Source organism: Pteropus alecto, unplaced genomic scaffold, assembly GCF_000325575.1.
Source record: "Pteropus alecto unplaced genomic scaffold, ASM32557v1 scaffold24, whole genome shotgun sequence".
In the NCBI taxonomy this organism is placed as follows: Eukaryota; Metazoa; Chordata; class Mammalia; order Chiroptera; family Pteropodidae; genus Pteropus; species Pteropus alecto.
In genome coordinates, this window is record NW_006439192.1 from 2,721,257 (window position 1) to 2,733,915 (window position 12,659).

The 12,659-nt window shown below is 35.2% G+C and overlaps 1 protein-coding gene across 1 annotated transcript in view; it reads left to right on the forward strand.

The window, feature by feature from the left end:
- The window catches only part of ZMAT4 (zinc finger matrin-type 4), a 264,020-nt gene that overhangs the window by 203,662 nt on the left and 47,699 nt on the right, over window positions 1-12,659 (forward strand). The gene's annotated exons all lie outside the window — the stretch shown is intronic.

A 12,659-nucleotide genomic window follows, 5' to 3' on the forward strand; every position in this document is an offset into this window, starting at 1 on the left:
CCTGGTACAATTCTAGACCAAATAAGTGGGACAGAGGTTCATGCTGTGTGAGCTGAGAGGAGGGACTAGTCACTTCTGATTATGTTGGCTGGGGAGGAATTCGCCAAGGAAAGGAACTTGAGTTGAAACTAGAAATGCAGGCAGCATTTCAGCAGGTGAGAAGGCGTCCCATGTGAACAGAGTTATATATATATATATATATAAAGAGACAGGAAAATTGAAGCTGTTGCTGGCAAATAAACACAAGGGAGGAATCCTCTGATGTAATATATATGTAAGATTGAAGGTAATATATATGTAAGATTGGAACTTGATTAGAGTGATTTTTCCAAGATACATGATTAAAAACTACAAATAAGAGCAAACATTAAAAACACTTTATTTTCGTCTATGTTTTCTAACTATAGAAAGACAACTTGGATCTTAATATTTTTGTGTTTTGAATAATCTCATTGCAGAAACTTTTGAATCGTTGTTATTATCGCTTTTTGTTGGGGGATTTCTTATGTTCTCAGTCTATGTCTTGTAGAAAAAGTACAGGTAGTCTCTCCATAGCTAAAGGCCTAGGTATGACTCACTGTTAGTGGCAGATAACAAGTGGGCTCAGTAACTCCTTTATGTCAGGGCACAGAAGGAGAAAAATAGGGCTTTATTTATATTTTGTGCCAGATATTACGACTTATAGAAGAATTATTCCTAAGGCACATTCTTCTTGTCTATTTTGAATTATCAGTGTTCCATCTTTTATGTACAACCACATCTTAATGACTTGGGCATCTGAATTCTGTAACATTTGATCTGCTTGTCTTTCACACAGAAGACAAAAAGGGCTGCTTTTGACTTGATAACTCAGTGTCACTCTGACTCGGTAACACATGAAATGCAATTAGCGTTGAACACAATATCCTTGAAACCAACCTTTTCACCTACTCCAGGTGACATCTTGATATTTATTCAGGCATTAATTATCACAAAAGCTTAAGGAATAAAGCAATGATGATAACCCAGCACATTTACACACACACACACACATGCTCCCCTATTTCTGGAATGCTTCTAATGCATGATTGAGCAATTAATAAGGGCAAAATGCTAATCAGTTAATAAAGACATATCCATAACTTTTTAAAAACTGGTGTCAAGCAGCTGGGGCATAATATGGCAGTGTCACAGGCTTTCTTTTGTAGCATTTCTTGGTTTTTTAAACACTACATCATTTACTTATTTATAATATTTTCCTGATTATCTGTCTTTCTTCTTACTCCCCTCTATAGATTGTTAGCAACTTGAAAGCAGCATCTCTGTCTGTTTTGCTCACTGGCATGTTCAAAACACTTAGAACAGTGACAATCACATAGTAGGTACTTAATAATTACTGAATGAATGAATAAACAGAGAAAGCACAATTTAAAAATCACCTAAAATTCTACATTCTTACTGTCAATCATTTTCTTTTCTGAAAAGATTTCGATTGAATAATTTTTACAGGAAATTATTTATGAATTTTTCTTCAAATTTTTAAAAAACTGTGTATTTTACATACCATAAAATGTGGAGATATTAAGTGTTATAGTTTAATGAGTTTCAACAATGCAAACACCTGTATAATCCATACCCCTATTCAGATACATAATTTCTCCATCCTGAAAAAATTCTCATCTGCCCCTTCCCAGGCAAACCTAATCTCCCATTCCAGGGAAGCATTTTTTCTTCACTATAGATTAGTTTTTTCACTATAGATTAGTTATGCCTTTTCTAAAACCTTATATAAATGGAAATAGAAAGTGTATATTTTTTGTGTGCATCTAGAGTCTCTTACATAGTGTATTGTTTTAAAAATATATCCATTTATTGCATGTAATGCAGAATAACTTTTGCTCTTTATTACAGAGTAATATTCTATCAAAATCCCACAATTTGTCTATCTATTCTCTTAATTTTTTGGATGCTGTTTAGAATAAAGCTTTCATGAACATTTTTTATTTATTTCTTTTGTCGACATATTTTACCTCTCTTGGTAAATTCCTAGGAGTAGAATTAGAGGATCATAAATTAGGTGTATTTTTAACTATATAAGAAACTGCCAAAATGTTTTTCTGTAGTTTTGCTTTCCCTGGTTTCAGTTACGTGCAGTTAACCGTGGCCCAAAAATATTAAATGGATAATTCCAGAAATAAACAATTCATACATTTTAAATTGTGCTCTATCTTGAGTAATGTAATGAAATCTCAGGCCGGACCCCTCCATCCGGCCTGGGACGTGAATCACCCCTTGTCCAGCATCTCCACACTGTATATGCTCCCCAGCCCTCTCAGTCACTTAGTAGCCATCTCGGTTAGGAGATTGACTGCTGGGGTATCACAGTCCTTATTTTACTTAATAATTGCCCCAAAGCCATCCACATAACTTTTATTACAGTATATCATTATAATTGTGCTATTTTATTATTAGTTATTATTGTTAATCTGTTACTGTGCCTAATTTATAAATTAATGTATAGGAAAAATCATAGCATATATAGAGTTTGGTACTATCCGTGGTTTCAGGCATCCACTGGGGGTCTTGAAACATATCCCCTGAACATCAAAGAAAATTACTGTATATGAATTTCGTATTTTCACCAACATTTGTTTTTGTCAGTCTTTAAATTTTAACCACTCTAGTGAGTGTAGGAGAGTATTTCATGAGTGCAAGAGAGTAGGCTTTAGTTTGAGTTTCCATGTTTACTAACATGTCAAGTGCTTTTTAAAATGTGCTTATTGGTCATTTGTATATCTTCCTTTGAAAAGTATTTGTTCATGTCTTTTGTCTATATTTTGGAAAATTGGGTTATTTGCCTCTTTTACTATTGAGTAGTAGGTAGGTTTTCACATATTATCGATACAAATCCTTTGTCAATTGCATGAATTCTGAATATTTTTCTCCTATTCTGTTACTTTGCTCTTCATTTTCTTAAAAAATGTCTGGTAAGCAGACATATAAATTATAGAAGTCTAATTTATCTCTTTTTTTCTTTTATTATTGTTTTTTTGTGTTCCATCTGAAAAATCTCTGTCTAAACCCATGATCAAAGACATTTTTGTATGTTCTCTTCTATAAGTTTTATTATTTTAGCTTTTACATCTAAGATTATGATGATCACAAATTAATTTTTGTATATCATGTAAGGTAGGTGTTGAAACTCATTTTGTTTTTATATGTTTACCCAGTTGTTACAGCATATTTGTTGAAAATATTTTTTTCCTCATTAAATTGCCTTGGCACCTTTATTTAAAATCTATTGATTGTGTGTGAGTCTATTTCTATATAGTCTATTGTGTTCCATTGATTTCTTTGTCTATCTTTATGCCAGTACTACATTGTATTGATTTTTTTTAACATTACAGAAGTCTTGATATCAAGTAGTGCAATTTTTCCAGATTTTTCCTTCTTTCTAAAGATTGTTCTAAGCTCTTTGCATTTCTATATGAATTTTATATTTAGCTTACCAATCTCTACATAGAAAACTTATGGGAATATTGAACAGGATTGAATTCAATCTATAGATCAGTTTGGGGAGAATTTACTTAAATTCTTCATAATAATGAGTCTTCCAATCCATGAACATTCTGTATCTCTCTATTTATTTATGTTCCTTTAAATTCTATCAGCAATGTTCTGCAGTTTTCATTGTAAAATTGTAAACCTATTTGTAAAACTTACCCACAAGTATTTCATGTCCTTTAACACTAGTATGTTATATTTTTTCAAAATTTCATTTATATATATTTGTTATTGATATATAGAAAATACAATTGAGTTTTGTATGTTGACCTTGAGTCATGTAACTTACACACAATTTTCTATCTATTATTTGTATATAATTTAATAGCACAAAAATTTTGCACCTTTTATATTTTTTTGGTATTATACTATTTAGCCATTGGAAACTATAGAACTGTGTTAACATTCTTGCCTTCCTTTGCTTCAAGTGGCAGATCAAATTTTTTAAAAGGAAATTATTCTTACAGAATAACAAAGAATTTTAAATGAGATTGGCTTAAATAGTTATTAATATGCATAACTTTAGTGTTATTCATCCCAGAAAACAGATGATATTTGTCTCTACATCCAAGTTGAAATTTAATGAGAAAAACAGTCACCTCTATCTGAATATGGAAGCCAATGTAGAAAACAAAGGAAGTTATTGAATTATGGAATTATAAATTCAATGGTCAGAAAGTACTTTAGAGGTTTGCTTTATAGTTTAAATTCCTCTTGTCAGCATTAAACATAAATATAAGGCAATTTCTTATTCAGAAACAGTGACAGTGTAAATTACGAAATTATAGCTAGGTGGAAATAGAATATTCATTTTGCAGACCTTTATCATTTATTCTTTTAAAAGTTTTAGGATTGGAAAATGCACAGTCATTTTATTATTTCAGAGGAAACTAGACTATTCTGCTGTAATTCTCATCTAAAGACACAGGCAAAAGAGGTCATTTGAAAATGTCATGATGATTCTGAGCATCATAAATTTATAGTGCGGGAAAGAACATCAAACATCGTTGGATTTATGCCTCGTCTTTTTACAGAGCAGGATTCTGAAGCCCAGAAAAATGACGTGACTGTCTCCTCCTAAGTTATGGTTAGATCCAGGATTCCCAGGTGCAGATGTACCAGTTTTCAATGACTCATTATTGGCTAACTGGAACTCTGATAATTAACATTTTTGTTTTAAAACAGTTGAGTTTGGGAGCTTATATATTTCAGTATAAAACTTGCTTTTATAGTGAGTAGTATAGAATGGGCAGTTAACTCTCAGTTTTCTGGGAGTAAATTCTTTCCAAAGTACATTATATACTTTTAATAAAAGAATTTTTTCACACTCATGATTCCATCTCAGTTGGGGTGAAAACAGAAATGCAAAGAAATCATATTCTCTATTCATATGGCCTGCAACTGAGAAGCGAAGTTATGCGCAGAAAAGACATACTTTTAGAGAGGCCACTAGTACTTATTACTCCTCTATAATACAATGTCTACCTTTATTATCAGGAATGGGAATTAGTTTCTAGGGGATACTTATCTAGGACTTCAAATCATGAAAAGTTATATGTGAGTCAGAATGAGCAGCCTTTCTTCAAAAGAAGCAGAACACTGGAGTGAAAGATTTTTATGTTTTGAATTATCTCTGCTGTGAACTTTCAGGTGACTGTGGATTGGCTGCCTTATGTTTTGTTCCATTTAATCTTAGTTTGCCTTATGCCCACATCTCAGGAAGTAGATAGCTTAGTCATATCATCCAAGAACACTCCTGTTACTTCAGTTACCTAAATTACCTGAAGGGGGACTTGGGCCCTGGATCTACTCTAAGACCAATGAAAGAAAAGGCACTCTAGGTAAAAAGTGAACAATTTTCAAAGGCAACCAGTGCAACTGTTGCTGTATAACAATTACCTCAAAACTTAGTGGCTTAAAACAATAATAGACTTTTTTTTTTTTTATCTCCCTCGGGTTCCATGGGAGGAATTTGGGAGTGGCTTGGCAGAGTGATTCTGGCTTGAGGTTTCTTATAACATCTTATAGCCAAGTATCAGCTTGGGCCACAGTTCTATTTAAAAGTGGTTCATTCCATTCTAGAAAACAGATTAATGGTTGCCAGCGTTGGGGTTGGGGGAAAGGGGCTGACTACAATGGGGCAATAAAAGTGAATTCGAAGGGTAATAAAACTTGTCTGTATCTTGATATGGTGGTGGCCGTGTGCCTATATGTGTGTGTTTGTTAAAATCTTTTCTTTGTGTATAACTATACACAAAGAAGAGAGTGATATGTAAAATGAAAAAGCCAAGAAAAAAAAAAAAAAGAAGAAAATGTGGCTCGCTCACAAGACTGTCTGTTGGCAGGAGGCCTGTTTTTCTCCTTATAGGCCTCTCCCAGGGGTTTTGAATGTGCTTGAGTTGTGGTGGCTGGCTTCTCACAGAGCAAGCCATCCAAGAAAGCATCAGGTAGAAGCTATCCTTTTTATGATGCTTGAAGGTCACCAGCATCACTTCCATCATATTCTATTAGCTAGAAGTCAATACCAGTCTGTATTAAGGGAGTGGTAAGGAATTAAACTCTGCCTTTGAAGACAAGATTATAGAGAATATGAGGACATTTAAAAACTACTACGATCGGTCAGAATGCAGGTGGACAACTAACCTGTGTGGCAAACACTATGCTATTATACCCTTTGTAGACTTTGGAGTGAAAAGCATCTCAGTCACAGAAAGAATTAACATATGTGATAACCCAAGTTAAAGATCGCATTAAAAAAAAAAATCTTAACAAATTTATGCTTATTCTAAAAGAACCAAGCACACAAAAATATAGTTTCTTTGAGGTCCTGTGCCCAAGACCAGGTCTTGGCCTGATGTCGTGCCTTGGGTTGGCAGAGATGGGACTTACTTTCCCATCTGAAGGTTGCTTGAGAATCACCACATGAGTTTTAAACAATCCTTTCTTCATCCAACAACCATAGTCATTTTGTACTTGGCCACCTCAATATGCTTGAGGTATTTTAAAGGTTTTAGAACCAAATTAATTGGTGTTAACGGCTTGATTGTGATTTCTGAATCTCCATGTGAGATGATAGAAGCAGAAGTTCTGATCATCTGACCTAAGGTCAAATTTTTAGAAACAAAAAGCTTATTATATGTTATTTTTTATTTCCTCTGTCACTCATCTATTCATTCATTTTTTTATTCATTCCGCTAATACTGAACTTCTACTGGGCATACTACAGTGAATAAGAGGTGAAGGTTCCTGCCTTGAGGAGATAGAAGATAAACAAGCAAAATGTTTTAAACCTGTGGCAAATGCTAACAGAAAAGAAGTGGAGTGATATGATAATAATGAGATGTGAGGTAGGTTCCTTTAAATGGGATGGTCCATCACAGCCTTTCAGAGAAGCTGATGTTTTGAACTGTGACCTGAAGGGTAGGAAGGATCCAGGCAAGAAGCACCTGCTCATTCCAAGCAGAGCTACTATCAAGTACAAAAGGCCCTTTATGAGGAACTTGGCACATTTGAGGCCTAGTGGCGGGCAGAGTGCTTGAAGCTAATGAGGGGGTGAAAAGTAATACTGGGATTATATAAGGTCACATTGTGTACATCCTAATAGGTTATTATAAGGAATTTTGATTTATTCTAAGTGCACATAGGTGTTTACATCTCATATTACTTGTGAATCCAAATGTTCCACATTTTTTCTATTAAAGAGCTTGGTTTATTTCCATCTTAGGTCACCTGCTCTTCCCTCTGTCCAAGAAAGAGACCTGCTCCTGCCATTTCTATGAAGGCATCTATTGCCTACTTCCTTTGTTCAAGGCTACATTTCTCAAACTACTAGCAGATTTTTAGGGTAGCAAAATTTTCTGGTAAGAGGTCCATCATTCATCATGGTTTTCAGAGCCAAAACAAAACAAAACTCTGGAGTTACTTTAGTATTGAAGGTCAGGAACAACTGACCTAGGTCTCTTTAACAGTGTTGGCAATGAGGGTGGGTGGGTGAGTTGGAGAACAGAATTTCTCGACAGTCATTGAGTTGAGGCGGAAACCAAGCTCAGGAACAGCATGTTTGCTCGTGCAGAAGAGCAGGGGTGTGTAAAGAAAATGCCTTAGATGCATTCAGGCAGTTAGGGGCAGTTTGTTCATGGGAAAACAAACCTTACAAGTATCCACTGAAGTCTGCATTTGAGAACAGAGGATTCTGGCCATTGACTGAGCCTTGTCTAACTGAGCAAATAAAAGAGCCAGACAGCTCAGGTGACAGTGGAAGTGGAGATGTGGAACTCCACATCTAAAATCAGAAGAGCCAGGCGAGCCTTGAAGGACAACTAGAAGATAATCCAGATCAGATAGCCGAGTAGGATAAAGTTACAGGCTGAAGACAGAGCCTATGAAAAGGTGTGGGGGCAAGGGACAGCAGGGCCCTTTGAAGAGCTGTGCGGTGTAGCTGGAGCTTAATGACAGGGTTGAGATAAATGGGAGTAACTAGAGCAATAAAGAGTCAGATCATGGTGGGAGATGAATACATCCACTTATAGGGAGTGATTTACAGATTTTTGGCAGGATAATTACATACTGATATTTTTGTTTTTGAAAGATGTCTCTACAGACAGAATTATGGACACTGGATTAGAAGAGAAACAGATGTGAGGTAGGGTGATTTATTGGAAAGCTATTAATTTAATCCAGTGAGAAATTTTGCCTACTTGAACTAAAAAAGGTAGTAGCAGTGGGGATATAAGTAAAGAGAAGAAGGTGAGAAAAAAATTGGATGTGAATTCAAAGAATTAGGTGGACATTTGGTCCTCCAGAGCCATTTGATAGCTGCTTCTTCCATGTAGAGGAAGGGCCTGCCTATGATTTCCTCTTAACTTTCCATGCTACATACCCAGATACTGGCAGAACCTTCCTCTGAAGTATGAATCCCAGTGCTGGGCATTTGGTCTTGGTCTAGTCAAAGTTCCTTGTGGGAAGGGTCCATGTCTTATTTTTTTTTTTTTATCACCTACAGTATCCCCAAAAGTATATTGTTGATAGAAGGTCTTGAATGGATGCCCAGTAATCTGAATGGTCTCATTCCTTTTAACCAACTTAAAGACCACACTCCACATTCTCTAATTTTTATGATGTAGTCAGAATTATAGATCTCAAACAGATGATTGAATATTTGCCAGCATTGGATACTTGATAAGAAATTACTATGTCAAGTAAGGTGTATTTTTCCCTATCCCATAACCTCCCTCCCCTTTGGCAACCATCAGCTTGTAAGCAAGCTGTATTTTTATAACATTTAATTACTTAAAACAAAAGCATTAGTTCATTCCATATACTGATATTTTCAATCTCTGAAAGCTGTATGTATTTTATCTAGTTAAGAATCAGCAGAAAATAAGACCTTTAAGCAGTTATGATAATTATAGAACACAATTCTAAATTGAATGGTAGGGGAAGAGGTGCCAGAAGAAAATACTCAGCTTAGATTACACCTGGTTATTTTTGCATTATTATTTTTAATGTGTTTTGACACCTCAGCTGTTACATATAGACTCACTCTGATCTTCAGAGCCCACATTTTGGATTAGATAATTAAACTACTTAAATGGCTTATGTTCTTGTCATATTATTGGAGTGGGAAAATAGTGTGATATAGAGGAGATCATTTTCATTCATTCATTCATTCATTCATTCATTCATACTTAACTAAATACCTTTTATGTTCTCTGAAGTTATATGGAATATTGAAATGTCTGTGACTCATCCTCTAATCTCAAAGGGTTTAAAATCTGGAGAAGATAAGGAGAGTAAGATAATGCCTTTATTGAAATAAATATAACACAAAATATGAAAAAAATAGGAGCTTATGCTCCCAATGCTTTGGAAATTGAAAACAGAGGAAAAAATTACTTCCAACTTGGAGCTAGCTTTAGGGCATGTGGAAATTGGTGACCAGGTTCTTTAGAGCAAAGAGGTCAGCATGACTACAGGCATGGAGAGATGGGGAAAAGTGTGAGCATAATTGGCAATCGCGTTCAGTGAGGTTAGATGTGTAAGTGAGATAAAGTTAGGGAGATAAATTAAACCGAATTATAAATATCCTTGCATGTCAGGCAAAGCTGAACTTTATTTGATACCCACTGACATTTCTTTTTGAGCAGAGAGATGACTGGTGTCTTCTGTGCTTTAGGGGGATTATTGTGTGAAGGATTGGAATGGGGAGATTCAAGAGGTCAGAAAACCAAATAGAATTGATACAGAGGCCCGTGTAAAGGTCTGGAGGAAACCGAGGTAGAGTAAGGGGAGGAGAGAAGTCGAACAAGTGAAACATGTATTTCTCTCTATACTGTTCAGTATAGTTTCCCTCTTAGCAAAATGAAAAAGAGCCAGAATATTAGAATTCTCAAAGATACCTTGGTAAGGCTTTGGGAACACTAAAAGCAAAGTACAAATTTAATGAGTAATATGAGTAATAACTTAAATTTTTATTCATTCTCAAATCCAACAAAAAATGTAGTTGATGAACATGCACAGTAGTCTAGGGCAATTCTTTCTTCACCTGAGACAGGTTTCTACCTATTATTGTTATTAATAAAGTTAATAAATGGAACACTGTCTAAAGAAGCTTGGTTAACTCTTCATTATCACTCACTAGAGTCCGCAAAAGATGAGTTTGGCTTTTAAAATGGAATCATTGTGCCTTTATTTATGCATTGTGGACACTATTAAGTAGAGAAGTGAAAACCAACTTGGATTTCTAATTTCAGAGTTGGCTAATACATTGGAACCTGTCCTAAATTTGATACATGGAACCAATTTTCTTGGTTGTGAGATGTTGACCAAGAAAAGGGCAAAAACAACATCAAAACATATCCACCCAAACCCAAGTCACTTAAGAGTTCTTTAGTTGCCAATTTTGGCTATATCGAGGAAGCTGACAATATTATGCGAAGCAGCTAAACAATTCATCTTTTATCCCTTGTGCTCTAAATCCCTATACTGGTATTGATTAAAAGTCTCTATTGTTTAGTTTAAGCTCAAGAACTAGGATAGTATTTTGCAAGAGCTCAGCACAGTGTTTTCCTAAGGTTCTAAGAACCTGTATCCGTCATGTTGGCTCTTTAGTAGCTGCGGGTTTTGTTAATGACATGTATTCATTTGATAAAATAAGGGATGCTTGTGAAAAGTTGCAAAATCAAAACGAACCTATCCTTTAACAAATAGGAAAATATTTTATTTGTTTTTGAAACTATAACTTTAACACCTTGCAAAAAATCAGTCATAAGTGTCTTTTATTTTAAATCTGCTGCAGATAGACATAATTTTCTGCAGTGGATATGACTCTATAAAATTGACTGTGAACTGAGATTAAGGTATAAAAATCAAATGTTAGATTTATCTAAAGTAGAACATACCTACTGCTGTATTTGTACACTCTCTTATTTTGACTAATATTTAATGAGCACTTACCATGTAATAGGCTTTGTGATGAACCCTGGACTCTAAAATTGACATTGTCCTGGAATGTCAAAGAAGTTATTCTTTCATCTTCAAGAAGTCCACAGGCATTGTGGTTGCTGTGGCAAGTGAGATGTTGTGAAAAGCTTTTAACTTGAAGATCTCTGGTGTGACTTGTGTATAGAGATATGGGAAAGAAAGAAACAAATAAAAGTGTAGTACATTCTACACTTTCTATTTTTCAAATAGATTCTGCTACTGGCAATTACGTGAACGTTTCCACAAGAAAATGGGGATTTTTAGTTGAGGCTGAGGTTGAAGTAAGGGAGAAGAAGCAAGGATCTTGATAAAATCTGTCAGGAACCTTTGTATGGCTATATATCCAGTTCCAAAACTGCTACTTGAAAATGGAGAAATTCAATCCTATAGATGTTTTCTATAACAGAGTCACCTGAAAGAAAGATCTCTTCATTTATCCATCCGTTAGTCATTCAGCAAATATTTATTAGGTGATTATTATGTTATGGACATCATGCTTGATGCAATGATGAGGAAGGCATGGTCCTTGCCTTCAGGAAACTTCTATGCTAGCGGGAACTGCGAGCATTTTAAAATTATTTAAAGAATGTGTTTAAAATCCTCAAGTGATTTACATGTCTTCACTGTAAGAAATGGGAAAGTTTCTCCTAAAATCTTGGGAAAACCACTTTAACTTAAAAATACACAGCATTAAAACTAAAGGTTTCTTTGGAAACACAGAAGCTGGTGGTGTGCTGCCAATTGAAACGTTATTTACCAAAACAGATCTTTTATTTGGAAGGTGTGTATGATGCCTACAGTAGCTAAGTGGGTTCTTAGACCTGAATAATGAACAAAAATATGCAATAACTTGAATTTAGAGTCTATTTTTACAAAGTATGACGAATAATGATACATTTACTGAAATAGCTAATGGACCAGTGAAGTGGTAGCACAGCTTTTCACAGACACCAGCTGGAAAACTGTTAAATGATTTGAAATGAGTTATCAAGCACTGCTGTTTTGTAAATAAGTCTTGATTTCTTTTGCCATTATATGTAAAAGCTAGGCATCTATTGCTCAATATAAACCCTTTTGGGGGAATCTATGGTCTCACAAAATCCTGGCGAATCATTAAGTTTCACTACAGCGGACTCAGAGTCCAACCCTGGAGTTGGGTTTTGTCTCTGCTACTAAATAGCTGTGGGACCTTCATGACTCACTTCATCTCTCTGGGTTTCAGTCTCCTTTCCATAAAATGAAGGTGTTGGGCTGGGTTATCCACAATATCTCTTTTACATTTTTTTTCCATCTAGTTTCTATCTAGGTCAGTCTGAACCACAGAGTAATGCTTTATTGTGAGTCTGTGTGCTTGAGGTGTGGATAGTTTCACCTTCAGAGTAGGATTTGCTATATCAGATTGTCCAAGCCCAGTTTTAATGAGAAATTGACCCTGCCTTAAACCCATAAGAAAGAGTTTTATTTTATCCCCTCACTATTCTTTTTGATCACCCATGGGCTTCTGCAGTCCAAGGGCAATATAAGGACTTGATTCAGGCATGTGGTCGTAGCAAAAAGCTTTTGATTACTATTTGACTTGAATCTGGACAAGTCATGTCTTGACTTGCAGCCCTGAGCAAATCAACACTGGAGGA